This window comes from Delphinus delphis, chromosome 18, assembly GCF_949987515.2.
Source record: "Delphinus delphis chromosome 18, mDelDel1.2, whole genome shotgun sequence".
NCBI classification, from domain to species: Eukaryota; Metazoa; Chordata; class Mammalia; order Artiodactyla; family Delphinidae; genus Delphinus; species Delphinus delphis.
Genome location: NC_082700.1, coordinates 17,885,960 through 17,906,348, shown reverse-complemented (window position 1 = coordinate 17,906,348; position 20,389 = coordinate 17,885,960). Strand labels below are relative to the sequence as shown.

At 43.0% G+C, this 20,389-nt stretch overlaps 1 protein-coding gene across 9 annotated transcripts in view; it reads right to left on the bottom strand.

The window, feature by feature from the left end:
- RCBTB1 (RCC1 and BTB domain containing protein 1) overlaps window positions 1-14,956 on the bottom strand; it is a 108,800-nt gene extending 93,844 nt beyond the window's left edge. For 3 of the 9 annotated variants that reach the window (XM_059996165.1, XM_059996166.1, XM_059996173.1), the window contains exon 1: window positions 105-180. The gene's annotated coding sequence lies outside the window, so the exon portion shown is untranslated. Of the gene's footprint in view, window positions 1-104; window positions 184-14,218; window positions 14,524-14,842 lie in introns of those variants that run through there. The other 6 variants (XM_059996171.1, XM_059996168.1, XM_059996170.1 and 3 more) reach the window with 6 other exon arrangements.
- Window positions 14,957-20,389: the final 5,433 nt, after the last annotated feature.

The window sequence follows — 20,389 nt, the reverse complement described above, 5'->3', positions numbered from 1 at the left end:
AAACAAAATTCCAAAATAAAAAATTAAATAACCACTAAACTAGAACAAAAAAAGACAATGTTAATACAAGGAAACAAAAGCTAATTTCAGAATAAACCACCTACTTTTGGTTAAATGGATCGCTCACTTGCCCCAGCAACGTGTCCAATCCTTCCTCTACCTTCAAACCTGTGCCTTTTCCTGTAACGGGAGGAACAACGTGCTGGAACCAACTGTCTGTCTTGCCCACTTACAAGTCAGTGCTCATCTGTCACATACATGTTTATGTGCAACCCGACAGCAGACAATGGAGAGAAGACATGCCAACTAGATGAAACCAAGGTCTTGTCAGGTATTTTCCCCTCCAGGGTACTGAGATAAAGTTAAAGGTTACAATACTCATTTGTCTAAGGTAGTTAATTCTCAACTAGGAGTGTGTGTGTGTTATAAAAATCAGAATCATTATTTCTACCTCCCTACTCTCCCACTACCACCCACAGGATGCCCTGAAAGACCCTCATCCCTTGTAGAAAATCACTGCCACACTGAGCCACTGTTTAATGATAGAAATGGGACATCCCTCAGATAGCCTGGAGCGGCAAAAACATTAAGAAGCAGTAGCCTAAGATTTACTGGATGAAAACATAAAAGAAAGTATTATGTTCTATTCCTAATTTATATGACCACATATATACATGGACATTTCATTTCACACGGAGAAAAGTTACATGAACAAGGGTAAGAGAATTCACCCTCATCTTGGTGTCAGAGCTGATGACTACAGATTTCATGCAAGTAGCAATTAGCTTAAAGAGCACCCTATAAAATGTAGAGATATGTATAAATTTCCACAAAACTCTAAATTTGAACTGTTTAAGAAGTTTTACACAAAGAATCCTGGTCATAGTTCCAATTCTTCGAGAGTTAAAAAGTATTTCTAGAAAGTCCAGGGGGCTGCACAAAGCACAAAACCTATCATGCCAAGTGAGTTTCCATTCTGGCTCTCACCTCTGGAAACTGAAACAGAACCAAGCAGTTGATAAACACAACCAGGGTTTCCTAATGGGCTACATAACTCATAATAACTCGGGAAGTTCCTTCCCGCCCACCCTCTTTTCAGACCTCTAAAATTAGCCAAGCGAGCCAAGGTCTTTCTGGCCTCAGAACCTCCAACAGTACCTACAGAAGAGATCCCTGGGGCTTGGGCTTACTTAGCCAGGGCCTCAGTTTCCACCGCCGAGGGAGGTTTTATCCATCAGCACCAGCTTGGATGACAAGGACCAGATGCTTGCAATACCCCAAGGATCACAGCGCATATTCAATAAGCATTAAACACCATCAGGACAGGCTGGTCCCTCTCACTGCATAGCCAGACTCCTGGACTAACATTTGAATGTTCTGAAAAGTGTGCATGAATGTGTATGTATGTGCGTGCGTGCGTGTGTGTGTGTGTGTTGGTGGGAAGAGATAAAGGATTTCGGGGAGGGTAAAAACTAATACATAAACATGTTAAAAAATTTTTGTTTCAAATGGTACAAAAGGATAGAGGAAAGTAAGTCTCTCTACCATCCCTCCCCAACCCACTCCTCAAAGGAAACCACTGAAACAGTTGATTCTAATTCCTTCCACAGTGTAGACTTACATAGCATTATATGTGTGAGTGTGTGGAAGCTTCCCCCGCTGCCACTTAACAGTACATCTTTGAAATCATTCCTATTAGCACATATAAGAATTACTTCATTTCTTTTCAATGGTTCTACAGAGCATTCCATGACATCGATTTAACAGCTTACCTGTTTCTACTGGGAGACATTTAAGTCACTTCCAGTCTGTTGCTAACATGAACAATACTGAAACTACTGTTTGCATACATTATATACATGTCTTTTTAATATATGTTTCTAACATAAATTCCTAAAACTGGAATAGCAGGGTCCAAGTCTAATAGCTGTTTCACCTTTAATAGCTATTTCAAATTGTCCTCTACTAAAGCAGTACCAATACATAAAAGAACCATCCATGCTGGCAGCCCCTTTCACCTGCAGCCTTGCTCACAGTGTGTTATCACGGTGTCTCAGTTTTGTTTAAACTTTAATTTCTCTTATGATGAGTGAGGTTGGGATAATTTTTTAAAAACAATCACAGTCATAGCAACAATAACAACTAACACTTCTTGAGTATTATGTGCCAAGCACTGTTCCAAGTACTTTACATTTATTAATTCATTTAATCCTCACTTTATAGACAAGGAAATGGAGGTAAAGAGACTTTAAGAGTTTGCTCAAACTAGTAAGTGGCAGATTCGGGACCTGAAGCCACGCCACCCGGAGCCAGCATGTGTACCCTTCACCTCTCGGTCTCATGTGATTAAGAGTCCAGGTGCCATTCTTTTACATAAAGTCCCTATTTTTCCTACTGGACTGCCATTCTTTTCTTTGTTCTTGATTTATAAATGTTCTTTGTATGGTAAGAAGATTGTCTTAAATGCTTTTAGAAGTAATAGAAAAGATGTAGAAAGGACAGAGATTGCTGAGGACTGGGTTTTAGTCCCAGGTTTACTTTTTTCTTTTTTGCGGTACGTGGGCCTCTCACTGTTGTGGCCTCTCCCGTTGGGGAGCACAGGCTCTGGACGCGCAGGCTCAGCAGCCATGGCTCACGGGCCCAGCCTTTCTGCGGCACGTGGGATCCTCCCAGACCGGGGCACGAACCCGTGTCCCCTGCATCGGCAGGCGGACTCTCAACCACCGCGCCACCAGGGAAGCCCCCCAGGTTTACTTTTAATCAAAAGTAACCATGATAACCTTCCTGAGCCTGAGTTTCCCAAAAAGCTGTTCTATAAAAATCTACAATTTTATGTTAAACATGTAAGGAAGAAGTTATGTGGATTTATGAACGCATGAGAACAACAAAGGCAGTAACACTGGCCAAGCAACAAATTTACTGCTAGCAACTCAAGAAGTTAGTAGGATTCAGCAGTAATTAACCAAGTGCCTAAAGAAAGATAATCCAATGTTTTCCCTTCCCATGTTACTGTGCATCAAAAGGGAAGATGCTAACAAAAAGCTAAACTATGTGCTTATTCTCAAGTAAAAAACAAAAACAAACCGAAAACCCCACAAAAACCAAAAGTACTCTGTAAGACTGAAGTATGTTATAAAACAATATGTACTGGGACTTCCTGGGTGGCACAGTGTTAAGAATCCGCCTGCCAATGCAGGGGACACAGGTTCAAGCCCTGGTCCGGGAAGATCCCACATGCCGGTGGAGCAACTAAGCCCATGCGCCAGAACTACTGAGCCTGTGCTCTAGAGCCCGCGTGCCACAACTACTGAAGCCCATGCACCTAGAGCCAGTGCTCTGCAACAAGAGAAGCCACAGCAATGAGAAGCCCACGCACCACAATGAAGAGTAGCCCCCATTTGCCGCAACTAGAGAAAGCCTGCGTGCAGCAATGAAGACCCAATGCAGCCAAAAATAAAATAAAATAAAATAAATAAATTTATATAAAAAAACAATGTGTACTACGTGAATACAATTTTTTTAAGTATAACGTATAAAGAAAAAGGATATACACACACCAAAATGTACTTCATTGGAGAGATTAGAGGTGATATTTTCTTCTGTTTAAATATATTCCAAATTTCTGTAACATACACTTTGTGATCAAAAATATTTTATTTTATTTAACATCTTTATTGGAGTATAATCGCTTTACAATGGTGTGTTAGTTTCTGCTGCATAACAGAGTGAATCAGCTATACCTACACACATATCCCCATATCTCCTCCCTCTTGCGTCTCCCTCTCACCCTCCCTATCCCGCCCCTCTAGGTGGTCACAAAGCACAGAGCTGATCTCCCTGTGCTATGCGGCTGCTTCCCACTAGCTACCTATTTTACGTTTGGTAGTGTATATACGTCCATGCCATTCTCACTTCGTCCCAGCTTACCCTTCCCCCTCCCCGTGTCCTCAAGTCCATTCTCTACGTCTGCATCTTTATTCCTGTCCTAAGTATTTTAAATGAAACTAAAGCTTAGTTATTTTAATTATGCTTACCCCCTAAGCTGTTAAAAGTTTTAAGAGGTATTCTTGTTTTCAATTCACAACCTAGGGTGGCAGAATGTTTCAGGCAAATCTGTAAAATGAGTTTTTAATATAAACTTAAATGTAGAAGGTGTGAATGTAAAAGGGTACAGCCAACATGGAAAACATTATGGAAGCTCCTCAAAAATTAAACATAGAATTACCATTTGATCTAGCAACTCCACTCCTAGTGTAAAGATTTTAAAGCAGGGACTCCAGATAGTTGTACACCAATGTTCAAAGCAACATTATTCACAACAGCCAGAAGATGGAAAACCCAAATATCTATCAACAGATAAATGGATAAACAAAATGTGGTATCTACCTACAACGGAATGTTACTCAGCCTTGAAATGAAATACTGACACACAGTACAATAGGAATGAACCTTCAAGACATTATGCTAAGCGAAATACGCCAGACACAAAAGAATAAATACTGTATGAGTCCACTTACACAAGGTACCTAGAGTAGTTAAATTCACGGAGACAGAGTAGAATGAGGTTGCCAGGGCCTAGGTGGTATGGGTTTGGGGAGTTATTATTTAATAGATACAGAATTTCAGTCAGGATGATGAGAAAGTTCTGGAGACTGAGAACGATGACACTGGCATAACTTAATGTCATTAAACCGTATACTCAGAAATGGTTAAAATGATAAATTTAATGTTATGTATATTTTACCACAACTTTTAAAAATCAAATAATGATCCCATGGGCTTTTATCAAGCCTGTATTAATAAACTCAAAGATGCATTTTTAAAAATTAAATGTAGAAGTTTCAGACCTAAAAAATAATTCTGGGAAAGTATAATCATAATTCTGTCTTGGGAAGGCAAGCTCAGATTAGGGAAATTCTGAATGGAACATTTCTAAAAGAAATATCACCTTCTTAGAACTTACAGCAATTCAAACTAGACCAAACGAATTGCCTCGATGAACAGGTCCTTCCAGGGCTTGATTGATAATCATAAAAATGAGTTGTAATTAGCATGTCAGTTATGTTAAGTAGTTAACTTGTGAAGTTCAATGAGATAGTGACTTTTTTGCATTATTTTTATTCATTATTTTATTTAGGAAATACTTTCTCATAAATAGCACTGACACGTTCAGACTGAATTATCACTCATGCATTAACAGGTGAATCAATGATTTTTTTGCTCTATGGAGATAAAGCAAGGACAGAAGAACAGAAAAGAAAAATGGAAGCAGAGATTGGAAAAGAGTTTAATGCTCTCAAAGGATAATATGCCAACCCACTTGGATCTCCATATTTTCTTTGGCACTTGAAAATACATCCTGTGTTCCCACAGACTGACTCTGTGTCCATTAGTACTACAGATCTATATCCCATTCCCTGGGATGGCTTTTCCTAGCGACTGGCACTGTCCCTCAGAGAGCTGGTGGCATGGGGAAGAAAAGGTTATTTCATTTTACACTCTGAAAGCAAATTCAATCAAGAGGACAAACACAGACCTTCCAACTTTAGAAATCTACATCTAGAACTGGAAGACTGAAGGAGCAATGTAGCAGCCAATCTTTTGAACCCTCTAAGAGCACATTTGTTTTCCCTTCCCCTAAGAACCAAGTGTTAAGAGAGGGTGAGGGGAAGGCTTTGTTTTACTGATCCAGCAAAAATATATTTGAATATGTCTAGAGAGTTTAAAAAACAACATGAAATAAAGAAAATAATATAGGAAAACTTTGTTTTTGATGAAATAATGGTCTCAATACTAAACAATACCAGAAATTTAGGGTTGCCTCGTAAGCCAGCACGTGGCTTCACAGAGACCTCGACGCCCAAATTCTAACCAGGTGTATTTGGCGCAAAGGAGACTCATGTTACTGATGAGACTTTACACCTCCTAACCCATGTTCTGCTGACCTAAGAGCTTGCTAAGGAAAAGAGGTCAAAACAGAGTGAGCAACCCAGAACTGGTTAGCCCCGAGATTCTGACTGCTTTTCTGGTGTCATCCTTCGGGCATGAAGTGAACTTGTATCATTCTTTATCTTGGAAGCTGATATCCTCACAGGAAACAGGAAGGACTCTGAATGTTGGGACAATCCATTGAAAATGGCCTGTACGTTCCTCAGCATATAAGCCATAGCCAGGTTTAGACTATTTGAAACAGCAATGTGAAATATGAAAAATGATTTTTTAATTGCAAAAGAACTTTAATTAAAGCACTTACACATAAACTGAAGATTCCTAATAGAGGTTTCTCTATTTTCATAAACTGGATGGGTGATGATTTTACTTACCAGTTTAGTTGCTAACCCACCTTACAATAGGAATTTATAGTTAATGAGCTACCGATAAAGTCTAAGATGCCTTGCCAAAAAAAACCTCTACCATTATGATAATGTGAACAAAATGATAGTATATATTAATTCTTCTGACAATGACCCCATATACAATAATGCTGGGGGAAATCATAAAGCAATACAATCATGGCCCCTGCCTCTGAGGAACTTCAGGACTAACAGGAAGTCAATCCTAGTAAGTGGAAACCTAGAATGCAAATGCAAGTGAAACAACTAAGCAAGCAATGAGATGCAACATGCAAACATATAGCCCACGTGATACATGCGAATGGAAAAAAAATATGTGCACAACAATTACTATATAAAAATTATGTCTCCCAGAAAACTGTTACATGAAATCCCAGAACTCAAATTCTCAGTATTGTAAGCATATGACAAAATGTAAGCATTTCCTCAGTGAAGACCATCTGGGTTTCCTGCAGGAACAAGTGCTTTTTCATAGCCTTCTTCCTTTTTCACCAACAGAAGTTCCCATTTGAAGACAAAAGATTTAAGGGTGTGGCCATCTTTCCCTATTTTTGAGTACATTATATTTCAATTCTAAGAAAACTTTCAAACAGAGGAAACAGGAATAGGGTTTGGGGTAAACTTCTGGGGCACAACTTTACAACTCATTATGTCATATATCCACGCTACAGCAAAAGCAATTCAAAAAACCTCTCAAGTTACAGAAGAGCCACATGTTACTCATAGCATTTTCCTCCATACTTATTCTGATGAGCTTTTTGAGACTGAGCAGATGCTACAATTCTGATTTGGACACCAAATGTATTTCCCAGGTCCAGACAAGCCTCTGAAAGAATCGGCCTAGAAGTCTTTTAAATAAAAATACACTTTAAAACTATTTCACCTATTCTCTGGTATAACTACATCAAAGGAGCAAAGTTTCAGAGATTTGCTGAGACACTGATGCTGTTACAGGTAGAACAGCTGTCATCCACTTCTCTTTTCTGCAATATTACTGTACTGCAAGAATGAAAACGAAAGAATGTCCTGAATACTTGACATATTCCACAAAGACTAAGGGACTCTAAGAATGTAGCATTCTCCAGAGGAGTTTCTGCCGTCCTTCATAAAGATGCAGCTGTACAGGTGACAAGGTAAGCCTCCTAGCTTCATTTAAAGACCACATGCTGGGCTTCCCTGGTGGCACAGTGGTTGAGAGTCCGCCTGCCGATGCAGGGGACACGGGTTCGTGCCCTGGTCTGGGAAGATCCCACATGCCGCGGAGCGGCTGGGCCCGTGAGCCATGGCCGCTGAGCCTGCGCGTCCGGAGCCTGTGCTTCGCAACGGGAGAGGCCACAACAGTGAGAGGCCCGCGTACCGGAAAATAAAATAAAATAAAGACCACATGCTGCTGTCTTAGAATTTCCTAACACTCACTGTGATTCCCCTTTGCCTCATCAGTTTCCTTCAAATTCATCATTCATTTAAGAAGACTACTGTCACCTCCCAACCACCAACCACGTTACTTAACTCGAAGCACAATTTGCAACAATGGCTTCAGGAAGCAATTCTTAAGCCCCATCATCCAAGAGGCTGCTTTCATTTCATTGCACAGAAGCTTTAGGCAATTCTAGGAAGTCGGGAATCTGACCACTCATTGTAAGTGACAAAAAAAATTTTACTGAAGCCAAGTGTTCGGGTTAGCAAAGCAAACAACCCAAGTGGCAAAAGCATTAGCAACAAAAAAGAATAACATTCAGGGTTGTGAAGCTGACTATGTTGCTTTTACAAAACACTTATTTTCAAAAGGAAACCAGAAAAAAAAAACCTCCATGATTACAAATAATTTTCTTCTATGGTTTTGTGTTTTTTTTTGCACCAAACATACAGACTTTGCAAAATAGACTACATAAAAATAGATGGGTCAACAATTAAAGAAATGGATAGAACACAATAATAGTTCATTTTATTTTCCTAATAAGTCCAAGGCTGGAATGGAGGGGCCCAAGTTCAAACCTATTTATGGTATCATGAACCTCTCCTACCGGGACATCTTTGAAGTGATTTCATCTACTAGTCTCTGCTGCATGAAAAGTATCAACTGTGCCCTGTAATGGCCTAAAGCCAAACTAAAATTCCAGCAATAGACAGGCAGAACCACACTATATTCACTCCGTAAATGTTTACTGAAAGTCCTCTAGGTAAACATGACACACAGCCAACATCACCCTCTCACCTCCAGCAGAACTTCCATGTGATCGGGGGGTCTAGGCACATAAACAGATGCTCACCACAGTGTGGCCATGCTCTGACCGGGAGGTTTGGATGCTACTGAATCACCCGAATCAGGAAGTGTCAAGTACCTGAAGAGAAGGCAAGCACCTGGAACAGTGAACATATATGCCAGGTAAAAGTCTGGTGGAGGAACTGAAAGAAATTCAGCACAGTTGTAGCCAAAAAACTTAAGACTATCCAAAGAGCAACACATAACCACTGAAGGATCTTAAACAGGGAAGTGGCGTGATCAGGTATGTATGTCTGTGAAAGATACTTTGGCAGAATGTACAGACTAGATGGGGGTGATGGGGGAGACATACTCAGAGCCTAAGGCGGCTGCAGGAACCAGGAAAGAAAGAATGGAAGCCTATGCCAGGGAAATGCAAGTGGGGAAAACAGGCAGACTCAAAAGCATTCTGTACCTGACTGAATGGGAGGAGGGAGCGGGATAAGGAAAAAGGCAGAGCCAAGGCTTACACTCAGATGCTCAGCTTAGGCAGTGAGCGATCTGTAATGCCACTTACTATGGTAGAGAGAACACAGCTAGTTTCAGGAGGAGATGAGGAATTCTACCCTGGACATTTTACCTTTAGCTACCTGTGGGATATCAAAGTAGGCATGTCCAGGGCTTCCCTAGTGGCGCAGTGGTTGAGAGTCCGCCTGCCGATGCAGGGGACACGGGTTCGTGCCCTGGTCCGGGAAGATCCCACGTGCCGCGGAGCGGCTGGGCCCGTGAGCCATGGCCGCTGAGCCTGCGCGTCCGGAGCCTGTGCTCCGCAGCAGGAGAGGCCACAAAAGCAACAGGCCCGCGTACAGCAAAAAAAAAAAAAAGTAGGTATGTCCAATAGATATTTATAAATCTGAAGATCAAGAACGATCTGTATAGATATATACATATATGTATAACCACTTTGCTGTACACCTGAAACTAACACAATATTTGTAAATCAACTATACTTCAATAAAAAGAATAATTTTAAAAAGAAAGAGATCTGGATTGGAGATTTGGCAATTTGGCATGAGATCACTCAGTAAAAAGTGTGTAGAGTAAGAAGAGAAGATGATATCGGACAGAACTCAAAGGAACTCTGACAGCAAAGGGACAATGGGTGCTCCATAACAGAGACGGAAGGAACAGGCAGAATAGGAAGATACAGGAGAACAGTGACACAGAAGCCCAGGGGCGTGAGCATCACACAGAGGAGGCAGTGTCAGTGTCGGACGCGGCTGAGAGGCCAAACAAGGTAAGGACGGATAAAGGTCCACAGGATTTAACAAAAATTGTTGCTGACCTTAAGAAGAGTTTCAGTGAGGCTGTGGATGGACAAGGCCAGGCTGCGGCAAGTTGAGAGCGTGCGAAAGGTGAAGAGGAAGAAACAGTGAATGGAAAGAACTTGTTCAAGAAATTTGACTGTGAAGAGGGGCCTCCCTGGGGGCGCAGTGGTTGGGAGTCCGCCTGCCAATGCAGGGGACACAGGTTTGAGCCCTGGTCCGGGAAGATCCCACATGCTGTGGAGCAACTAAGCCCGTGCGCCACAACTACTGAGCCTGCGCTCTAGAACCCACGAGCCACAGCTACTGAGCCCACGAGCCACAACTACTGAGCCCGCATGCCACTACTACTGAGCCTACGTGCCTACGGCCCGTGCCCCACAGCGGAAGAGGCCACCGCAATGAGAGGCCCATGCACCGCGGCGGGGAATGGCCCCTGCTAGCCGCAACTGGAGGGGGCCAGCGCACAGCAGCGGGGACCCAACGCAGCCAAAAATAAATAAATTTATTTAAAAAAAGAAAAAGAAATTTGACTATGAGGGAAAAAGGAGAACGAGGGTAGTAACTGTAAAATGGGCTGGAGCTGAAGGACATATTTTGGATGATCTTTTTATTCCAAACATGTTAGAGACCTGAAAATGTTTAAATGTTATTGGGAAGGAGTCAGTAGAAAGACAGAGGAGAGGACATAACTAAATGAGGTTTCTGAGAAAGACTAGGGAATGGGATCTGAAGCAGAGGTGCACATAAGCTATAGAAAGATGGGGAATCTTCCACACAACACAAGAGAAGGACAGATACGATGAAAGGGAGTTTAAAGGTTGGGGAACCAGAGGTTGGAGGTAATTTCTTTCTTTAGCATTCTCTCTGCTATTGAGACTCTGCTAAAAGAGGCTGTATTTTTCAGTTCCACCAGCAATTTATGAGGGCTCCAATTTCTCCATATCCTCACCTAATTATTGTCTGTCTTTATCGTTATAATCATCCTAGTGGGTGTGAGGTGGTAGGTCATTGTGGGTTTGATTTGCATTTGAGGGCATTCTCTCCTGAGGTCACCAATTCTCCCAGTGAAGGGAGATGGAAGGCTTACTGTTGAGAACAAGAGGGGAGGTAGCAACAGAAAATGGGGTGAAGCAATAAAAACAAGGGTCTCAAGTCTGAAGCAGCCACCAGGGAGGATGGGAAAGAGCACTGACCAGGGAAACCTAAAAAGATGCTAAGACAGAGCCCGGGGGGAGTTGGAGACCATAAGTCTATAAAGGCATCCATTTGATCTCCTGTGAGCTTTTCTTCTCCAACAAAAGAGGTTTTTTTGGTTTTCTGGGTTTTTTTTAAACCGAACTAACCAGAATTGGAATGGAAAGTTGCTCAGAGAACTTTTTCATTTAAAGGCAGGAAGAAGTGCCCCTGAAAAATCCATCAGTTATTTTTTAAAGTCCTGCAACATATCCATTAGAAACGACAGTGTGCATAAGATTCACTCTCCTTGACCCTTGAGAGCAAAGCACCTCTCAAGACATGCGTTCACTGCAGATCTTACGTCTGTACTGTCAAGACTTACGACTACAAGCATGGTGCTAAATTGAGCAAATGGCAAACTGCAAGGAACACCACACATCTGTCATCTCAACAATTGGCAATTCCTTTAAAATATGTCAGATACTCCTATCACCAAGTGTTAAGACTGATAGTAACAATCATATATACAAATAATAACCAACTACACAAAAGAAAATGACTTTTGACTTAACCAGTTACCTAGTAGTCGACATAGCCAGTCTTCAGTTTAATCAATTCAGTAAGCACATCCCTATGTTAATATGAAGTAAAGATTTAATTCATTTAGAGATTTATCTTTAAAGCATGCCACTGCATATGCTGGTCACAATTTTGTGCTCGGGGATCCCATCTTGGAACTGACTTACATGTGAACCACATTTATACCCAGGGTTTGTTACCGTTTGCTGAGTAATATGTCATTCCTGAAACTCAGTGGCTTAAAACAACGGCAATTTGCTATTTCTCTCAATTCTGTGTTTTGATTGGGCTCAGCTGGGGTCACAGGCAGTGGGAACTTGACTAACTAGGGCTGAAACAGGCCTTGCTCGCATATCTCTCTCAGGTGGGCTCTCTTTCTCCACCTAGTCCAGCCCAAGCCTCTGTACACGCTGTTGGCCTCCAAGAGGGTAAATGCTGGAGCTGCCAGGCCTCTTAAGGACTAGGTCCAGAACTGGCACACATCACTTCCACCACATTCTACTGGTCAAAGCAGTCACAAGGCCAGCCTAGATTCAGAGGGAGCAGAAACAGACGGCATCTCTTGATGGGAGGAGAAGCAGTAGTGGAGGGATGGGAGGAATTGCTGGCAGTCATCTTTGGAAAACACCTCTACCACAGCTGCAAACAGTATTACTGAATGTTTTACACAATACCACTTGAGTTCAGGATTGAAGCACTAGAGAGGGGATAGACTTTGTCTATTTCCCAAACTAGAACTTTTTCTTAAGCATGAAAAAGAATACCTGGGCAAAATATTCTTTTTCCCCCATGGAATGCTAAGCTTAGAAAAGCCATGGAATCTTTTCTGGGGTTGTGGGATAAATAGAGACCATCCTTCAGGAACGGTCTGAGTATAATCTTCCCCAGATGAGACTCATCATTTTCTGAAGTCATTTCACACTTTACAATATATTATGTATGCATGAGTATGATATCATTTTTTAAAGTATATCTAATACTAGAAAACATAGAGGTCTCCCCAACTATTTGAATTCTTGCTATCCAAACTCTATAACTCAAGAAGCAAATAGATTTGGATAAATTCTTCAATACTCAAACTTTTGTAACTGGCTCTCCTAGGCTCAGGAATGAACTAGATTTGGATATCACAGTATCTCTTACAATCTGGAATCTCACTATCTGAACACAGCAACCCAGTAAATCTGTCTCATAAAAAGGACTTACACCCCAGGGCTTCCCTGGTGGCGCAGTGGTTAAGAATCCGCCTGCCAATGCAGGGGACACAGGTTCGAGCCCTGGTCCAGGAAGATCCCACATGCCGCGGAGCAACTATGTCTGTACGCCACAACTACTGAGCCTGGGCTTTAGAGCCCGTGCTCTGCAACGAGAAGCCACCGCAATGAGAAGCCCGCGCACCGCAACAAAGAGGAGCCCCCGCTCACCGCAACTAGAGAAAGCCCGCGCACAGCAACAAAGACCCAACACAGACAAAAATAAATAAATTTAAAAAAAGGGCTTACACCCCAAAATATTAACTTGTTATCTTTAGATGATATAAATTACATGTAATGTACATTCTTCTTCATGCTTCTGCTTGGATTCTAGATTCCTTGAGGGTCCAAACCTTGTTTCCCATGCCTGTCTTACTCTTTAATGTAGTACACACAGAAGGAACAGCATAATAATAATAATAAAGATCTTAAAAATTAAATAAATAAAATTCAAAAAAATTTTAAAAAATAAAGAGCGATGCTTTCTCCCCCCAAAAAAATAATAATAATAAAGGTCTTTGACTTCCCTGCAGTTTCACCTTTCCCACTCTTTCAGATAAAGGAGGACACTGTCTCAGACTCCTCAGCTTGAACTGCTGATTATTAAGATGTAGCCAAGCTCTTGTTGGACCACAGAGGCAACGCTTTAAAAATTTTAAAAGAATTTTTTTAAAGCTACAAACTTGATTGCATTGGTTTTTATGGCTATTTGATTTCCGAAGTTCTCAGAACTTGATCATTTGGATCACACATAAAAGCCACCGTGGAAGAAATCTCTTAAGAGATTAATATCCCCTCTTCAAGAGAAACGCTGGAGGGTAGAAAAAAAGGACCTGTCTAGAAGTATTAATAAATGGACTGGTACTTTCACAATGGATTAAAAGATACCCATTCCACAGATCAACTGCTATATTAATAGAATCTAAATATACAGTTACATATTCAACCCTGAAAGCAGCTTAAAAAGGTGAAATTCACCAGCGCCCACTTCAAATGGATACTTTCTAAAATCTAAAGCACACTATAAACTGTTGTCGGGGTTAAATCATTTTTCCATTACTTTCAGCATTACATACCTTGGTATTTTCATGTTACTAGCTCACAACGCACACCAGCTTCAGCAACTCATAGTATTTGCCTCCAAGGGCTATAATCTGCCCCCAAAAAGAAAAGGCCAAAGACAAATAAGACTATGAACCTGGGGGGGGGGGGGTTAAGTGTTATAATATTGCTTTATAAAATTGTGATCCCCAGGTGCAGAGTTCTGCAGCAGATGACTTCGGAGAGTCTCACATACAAATAAATATAAACAAAAAGCTTACTTACGAGAGCAGACCAGAGCGTGCCTAGATGTTCATCTCAAATATAATAGAATAGGTAGTCTACCCGAGGCAGGACAAGAAATGTCTTTTCATTCGGTTCATCGCACTCCTGGATAAAAGTCCCTATTAAGTGAAACCCCTTGGTGGACTCCGTGGTGTGGGGGAAAGGGAAACAGCGTAGAGTATAGTTTGTGACATTCGGAGGCGAGGAAGAGATGCTAAGGGCCGAGGGAGGACCGGGAGAGTCGGAGGGGAGGTCTCCTCTCACGCAAACAGCGTCGAGAGCAGAGACAGACTTCAGCTACGAGCAAAACCGCGTCCCTGAAGCTCAAAAAAGAGAGGGAGTAGGGAAAACTTTCCCGACCTTCTCCCAACCCCGTCCCCCCTCCTCCTCGGAAGAAACGCTAGCAAAGGCGCTAACGGTGCGGAGCCGGCCGCCCCATCACCCGCCCGGATGCAGCGCCCAGCGGACGGGGGGCCGGGGGACCCGGGCCGGAGGGCGGGAGGGAGGGCGCAGGAGTAACAGGGCGCGCCGGCCAGGCCCGCGGGGAAGGGGGAGCAAGGAGAAGGCAGGGGCGAAAGGGGTCTCCGCGAGCTCGGGCCCGCGCCCCCCCTTCCCCACGGCTACCTGGGAGGCCAGCCGCGGCCGCGCGCCGTCCATGTAGGCCCAGCAGCCGGGAGCGCCGGGAGGACCTCGCAAGCGTTGCGGGACCCACCGAGTGGCGGGCTTAAAGGCGGAGCTGGCGAGTGGGCCGGGGGCCGGGCTGCCGGGTCACGTGGTCCGGGCCGCCTCACGTGATACCGCCTCCCAGCTCGCTTGGCCAGCCCCGGGCAAATCCGCTCGCCGGGCAGGCTGGGATCCTGTAGTCTCTCGGCCCTGGGCCGGCGGGCACGGGACTCCTCAAGAAGCCGATTGGCCGTCCGAATCCGCCCCCAGGCTCTGCGGAGAGTCGCGGTCGCGCTCGTTGGCTGCCGAGACTCAAAGGCTTTTGTCTCTCTGGGAACCAGGGACGCGCGAGGGGCGGGCTCCTGCCGCCCTCCCTGGATGATTGATTGGCCGTGGGGAGGGCCGTCCAGCCACCCCAAAGGGACCTAGGACGGACATGCAATTGGAAACTCCTCTCCCTGCTCCATAGCGCGCCCTACACGTGGGCATTACTGAGGTGGTGCTTGCAGGGAACAAAGGGCCTCGGAGGAGAGACTCGTTTTACTCCAGAAACGTCCCCACCATCCCCCCATTTATCTACCGGTCGAAAAGCCCCTAAGGCCCGGGAATAGAGAAACTAAACCAAGATCAGAAGGAAGGAGGGAGTGAGGCACAGGGCCCAGGTAATGGAAGGAAGGAAGCGGTACCTCGGGGAAGCAGGCTGTCAAGATTGGAAGGGACCTAAGACAGCAAAAGACCCATATTTTTTTCTTGTTATAAATGAGTAAAGCGAGGCTGGGAGTGGAGATGCTTCCTGGTGCTTCATGCAGCCTAACATCTATTGAGACCACAGTCATCTTTATAAAGTACTGCACAGCTTTCTGGAAACTCCCTGGCTCTACAGTATAAAGTCCCAACTTCTTGGCATAACTTTTCAAGCAATTTTGTTTAAACTTTCCCCATTTAAATAGGAAAACACAGCATTTTCTAAGCTAAAAGAAGCCTACTTTTCCTCATCTTCCAGCGCTTGTGCAGTACTACTGGAGGCTCTGGCTGCAGAGAATTCCTGTTTTCCTTGACTGCTCAATTTTCTTTAGATTACTTACTTTTTCCCTCAGTTGCTTTACTCCTCTTTATGTTTGTTCATTCTTTTGCCTCAGCCTGAAATGCCTTGAGTCAGCACCCTCTCCTCCCATAAAGAAAACCAGAACCAGACAGTAGTTAAGGCAGTAAAAACAGATTTTAATCAAAAACTATTGCAATAGGGGAACTGAGCCCAGTTGTATACTCAGGTTTCTTTTCCCCTATTGCAATAGTTCCTGAATAAACTCTGTTCTTACTGCTTTAACCACTGTTGAGCCCTTGTTATCTTTAACAACACGCCAAGGTACACATCAGTCTCCTACTCATCTTTCAAAATCCAGGTCAAATACCACCTACTCTTGTCTTCCTACCCTGCATCCTCCTGATTCAACAGCATCGGCAACTGAAGTTCATTCAGATGGTGTCAGATGTAACTCCTTCCCTGATTTCCAGGACCTTGTACATATTCTGATACATAAATCTCACATTGCTCAAAAATGTACTGTTCACTTCCTCTAAGAAGTAAATTATCTATCCCTATCCTCTTCCCTAGATTATAAACTCTTTAAAACAAGACTTCTGGGCTTATTTCTGTGCCCTCAGTAGCCACTGAATGAGGAGGGTCCATGTGGTAGGCCCTCAACATCCACTGAGTGAAGGTCCACGTGATAGACCCTTAATATCCACTGAACGAAGTGGCTTGACCAAGGTAGCGGTTCAGTGAATTTACTAAAAGAGGCCTACTTTTCTCAAAACACTGAAGTCAGTTTCTTTAGGTATCAACCTGATCAAAATTACTTCAATAAAACATGTTTGAGAAAAAATGGGGGTTTGCGTCATCCCTGAGCACTCACTGCTTATCGTGTGCCTGATGCTGTATTTGCAGCATCTTGGAGGATGAAAAGTTGAATAAGACATGGTTGCTGATCTCAAGGAAGGTGTAGTCTGGTTATTCCAGTCCAGGGTGAAAAGTGTGATACAGAATGCTTAAGTGAACACATATGGGGGACCACGAATTATACAGGGGGTTAGGAAAAAAACTTCCTGGGAAGGTGAATTTCGTGGACAAGTGGTAGTTAGATGAAAGAGGGAGTGAAGGCTCTTCCAGAAGAGAGAGCAGTGTGTTCAAAGATAGGGAAGCCTGAAACAGTGTTATTTAAGAAAAGCAAGTAACACCTGACTGGCTGGACTTGATTACCTCATTTACATCTGGAACAAAGGAAACCTAATTAGGTTAACGTTAATGTACTTGAAAGAATTAGCCATTTATTAGTATCATTTATTGGATTGAGTAACTTTCCATTAGACAAATCCTAGGCTCTTCACCTAAAATTGACCTGTGCACTAGTGCTGGGTGATTTCTTTTTTTTTTTTTACTTTTTTTTTTTTTCCAGCTCCAGAAGCTCTCTGTAATTGTTATCTGAAAACAGCAAAATTAGTTGTTCCAAAGAAGATTATTTTAGAGCTCTCTAACCTTTTTCTACAGGGCAAAAGGCTGTCAATTTACAAGTAGTACTTTAAGAAGAAACTGGGCTCTATCTCCAAGATGCGCGAGGACGAGGACTCTTCCTCCTGGCGTTCACGCTAATACAGGACCATGCTGGTAAAAAGCATCTGTCAAGAACCTAGGGAAACACAGTTAACATAAGGGTTAAGGTGGGTGGGACACAGAACAATTCTAATCACTCTTAGAGGCTTCAGAAGTTCATTTCAAAAGGTAATCTCTCAGTAAATGGAAAATTAGAACATCATGTTTTGTTTGCTCCCTTTTCTTCCACTGTGCTCTTCTCCTGTAGGTGTCATTTGGGGCAGGTGTGGGTCAGCCAATCCAGCCCCACTTCCTTCAGCTGGACTTGATTGAGTGCACCTCTTACACAATTTTCTTTGCCAAGAAAATCTTCTGAACGTCCCCCTAGGCGGACACTTGTTTTTCATGCGTCACTAGAAAGTTCTTGACAGTCAGCAAGCAAAAATAAAAGGGATTTCAGTTACTTCCTCAAAGACTTGAATGTTATTTCTCCTGAGAGAATGAAAACAGCTGGGAGCACTCAGATTATCTCCACCTTTTCTTCTCTGCCCCTCCCTCTTCTCATGGCTGGTCAAGATTGAGAGAGATAAGCCAGAGGACCACCAACTCTTACAACGGCTAAATAGGGAATATTTAGGTCACTATATAAGATTGTTTACCTGTGTATATAATTCATAGTCAGGAAATCTGTCTGACATTCTCAAAAACATCATTATTTCTGAGAATTGAGAATGACATAACTTTTAGGGTTTTGCAAATGTAATAAAATATAGACTCTATCTAGAGGGAGATTCCACCGTGATTTTCAATTAGCGTAACCAAACAGGTAAACATGATCAGTCACAATGAGTTTTACAACCTCAATCCTTATTGATCAAACTACTTTGGGAATAATTTCTGCTCTTATAGTTGGGATAAATAAACATGGCATAAAACAGGGCAGGGCAGGGGGAAGCTTGAGAGAAGTGATAATGGAGACTAGGAAAAGAATTTTAATTCTAATTCCTTTTTTCCCTCACCCCAAGAACCAGATGAATTCCCTTTGCTCACCATGAAAACACATTAAATAAACAAACAAGCATCTTAGCCCTGGCTAAAGTAGACCACTCTGCTGATTCATATCTTCACCTGCACTGAGGCAGACGCTATGCTGAACAGGTGGCATAAAAAGATAAACCTGGGGTGGGATAGGGAGGGTGGGAGGGAGACGCAAGAGGGAGGAGATATGGGGATATATGTATATGTATAGCTGATTCACTTTTTTATAAAGCAGAAACTAACACACCATTGTAAAGCAATTATACTTCTATAAAGATGTTAAAAAAATAAATAAACAATAAAAAGATAAACCTACTTTGCTCCCTGGACCAGGCATGAGACTGCTCCTCTCATAGTATCAATATCACTCCCACATAAGATCACCTTTATGTGTAAAAGTGATCCAATACACTCCGTTTAGAATTGCTTCCTTGCCCTTTGTCAGATGAAAGAGCTTCTTAAATATGGAATTCAACCAAGGAATCCACTTTATAACAAAGGAGAGGTAGCAGTGGGCACATGGCTGTGGAATCCACTGGACCTATCCCTTGGCAAAACACCCAGAAGCTACTGGCCTAATAAGCAATAGAGCAGCCTGTTGAAAGCTTGGCTGAATTGTCATCTTGGGGATGATACCCTATGAGGATAAAGTGCTACCCTCAAGGATGTAGTAATGCTCTAAATCAATCACCATTATATGGTGCTGTATCCCCAGAATACCTGGGAATGAGATCCAAGTGTGGAAGCAGGAGTGTCCCTGTTTACCATCAATTCCAGTGACCCACTTGGGGAATTTCTGCTTTTTCATCCTCACAACTGTAACCACAGGTTTAAAGGTCTTGGTTCTCAGAGGGGGAACATTTCTACCAGGAAACACAGCAGGAATATCCATTGAACTTTAGGCTACACCACCACCCAGGCACTTTGGGCCCCTCGTTTCAAGGACCAGCAGGCAAGAGTAAGATCCTGGTGGGCGTAATTGACTCTTACCATCAAGAGGCAGTAGGGCTACTGTTACACAGTGGAGGCAGGGAAGCATGTGTTTGGGGCACCCAGATAATCAACTTAGACATCTTTTACTACTGCCTTGCGCAATTTTGATGACAAATGGACAAGAGCGGCAGGTGCAGCCTGAGAAGGGCATGGTAAACAGTAACTGGAACACATGGGTTTAGAGAGTCTGAGTCACTCCGCTGGGTAAATCACCTAAACCTTCAGAGGTGCTAACTGACAGTGAGGAGGGAGAAGATGGCTACTGGTCGCAGCCTCAAGACCAACTGCAGCAGCAGGGGGGGGGTTGTAGTTCATCTTACTAACCTTCCTCTTTATAAGTTTCCCAAGGAAAAATGGCACCCCAGTGTCCTGAAGGAACTGCTCCTTAGATTCGTGTGAAGGAAGTGGATCTGAGTGGCGCAAGGCATGGACCGTCCTGCATGTGATACCGCCCTGCCCAGAACACAGCTGCAGCCCTCTTAGGAATCGCTTCAGCTGAAGAGAACTGGTTTGCTGAAAGTCAGCCCCCTTCTGGGAAGCCAGCCTCCCCTGAATGATTGCTGCTCAGTCTTACTTTCTTTTGTTCAATAGGTGTTAATTAGAGTCCCTCCTAATAAACTTTCTATGTGCTAATCATCTCAGAGTCGACTTCCCAGGATATCTTATCTTTGACAGTCTCTTTAGTGTAGATTGCTGTTTGAAGGAGAAGACACTAAACAAGTAAAATAAATTCATGACTTGTACTCTGAAGGAGATGAGCAAGATGCAGTAATAGCAAACACAGGGAAGGTGTACTTGGAGAGGAGGTGACATTTAAGCCAAAAATTATACGATAGAAGTCATGGGAAGAGCAGGTAGGAGAGCGTGTCTTAGGAAGAGAAACATCT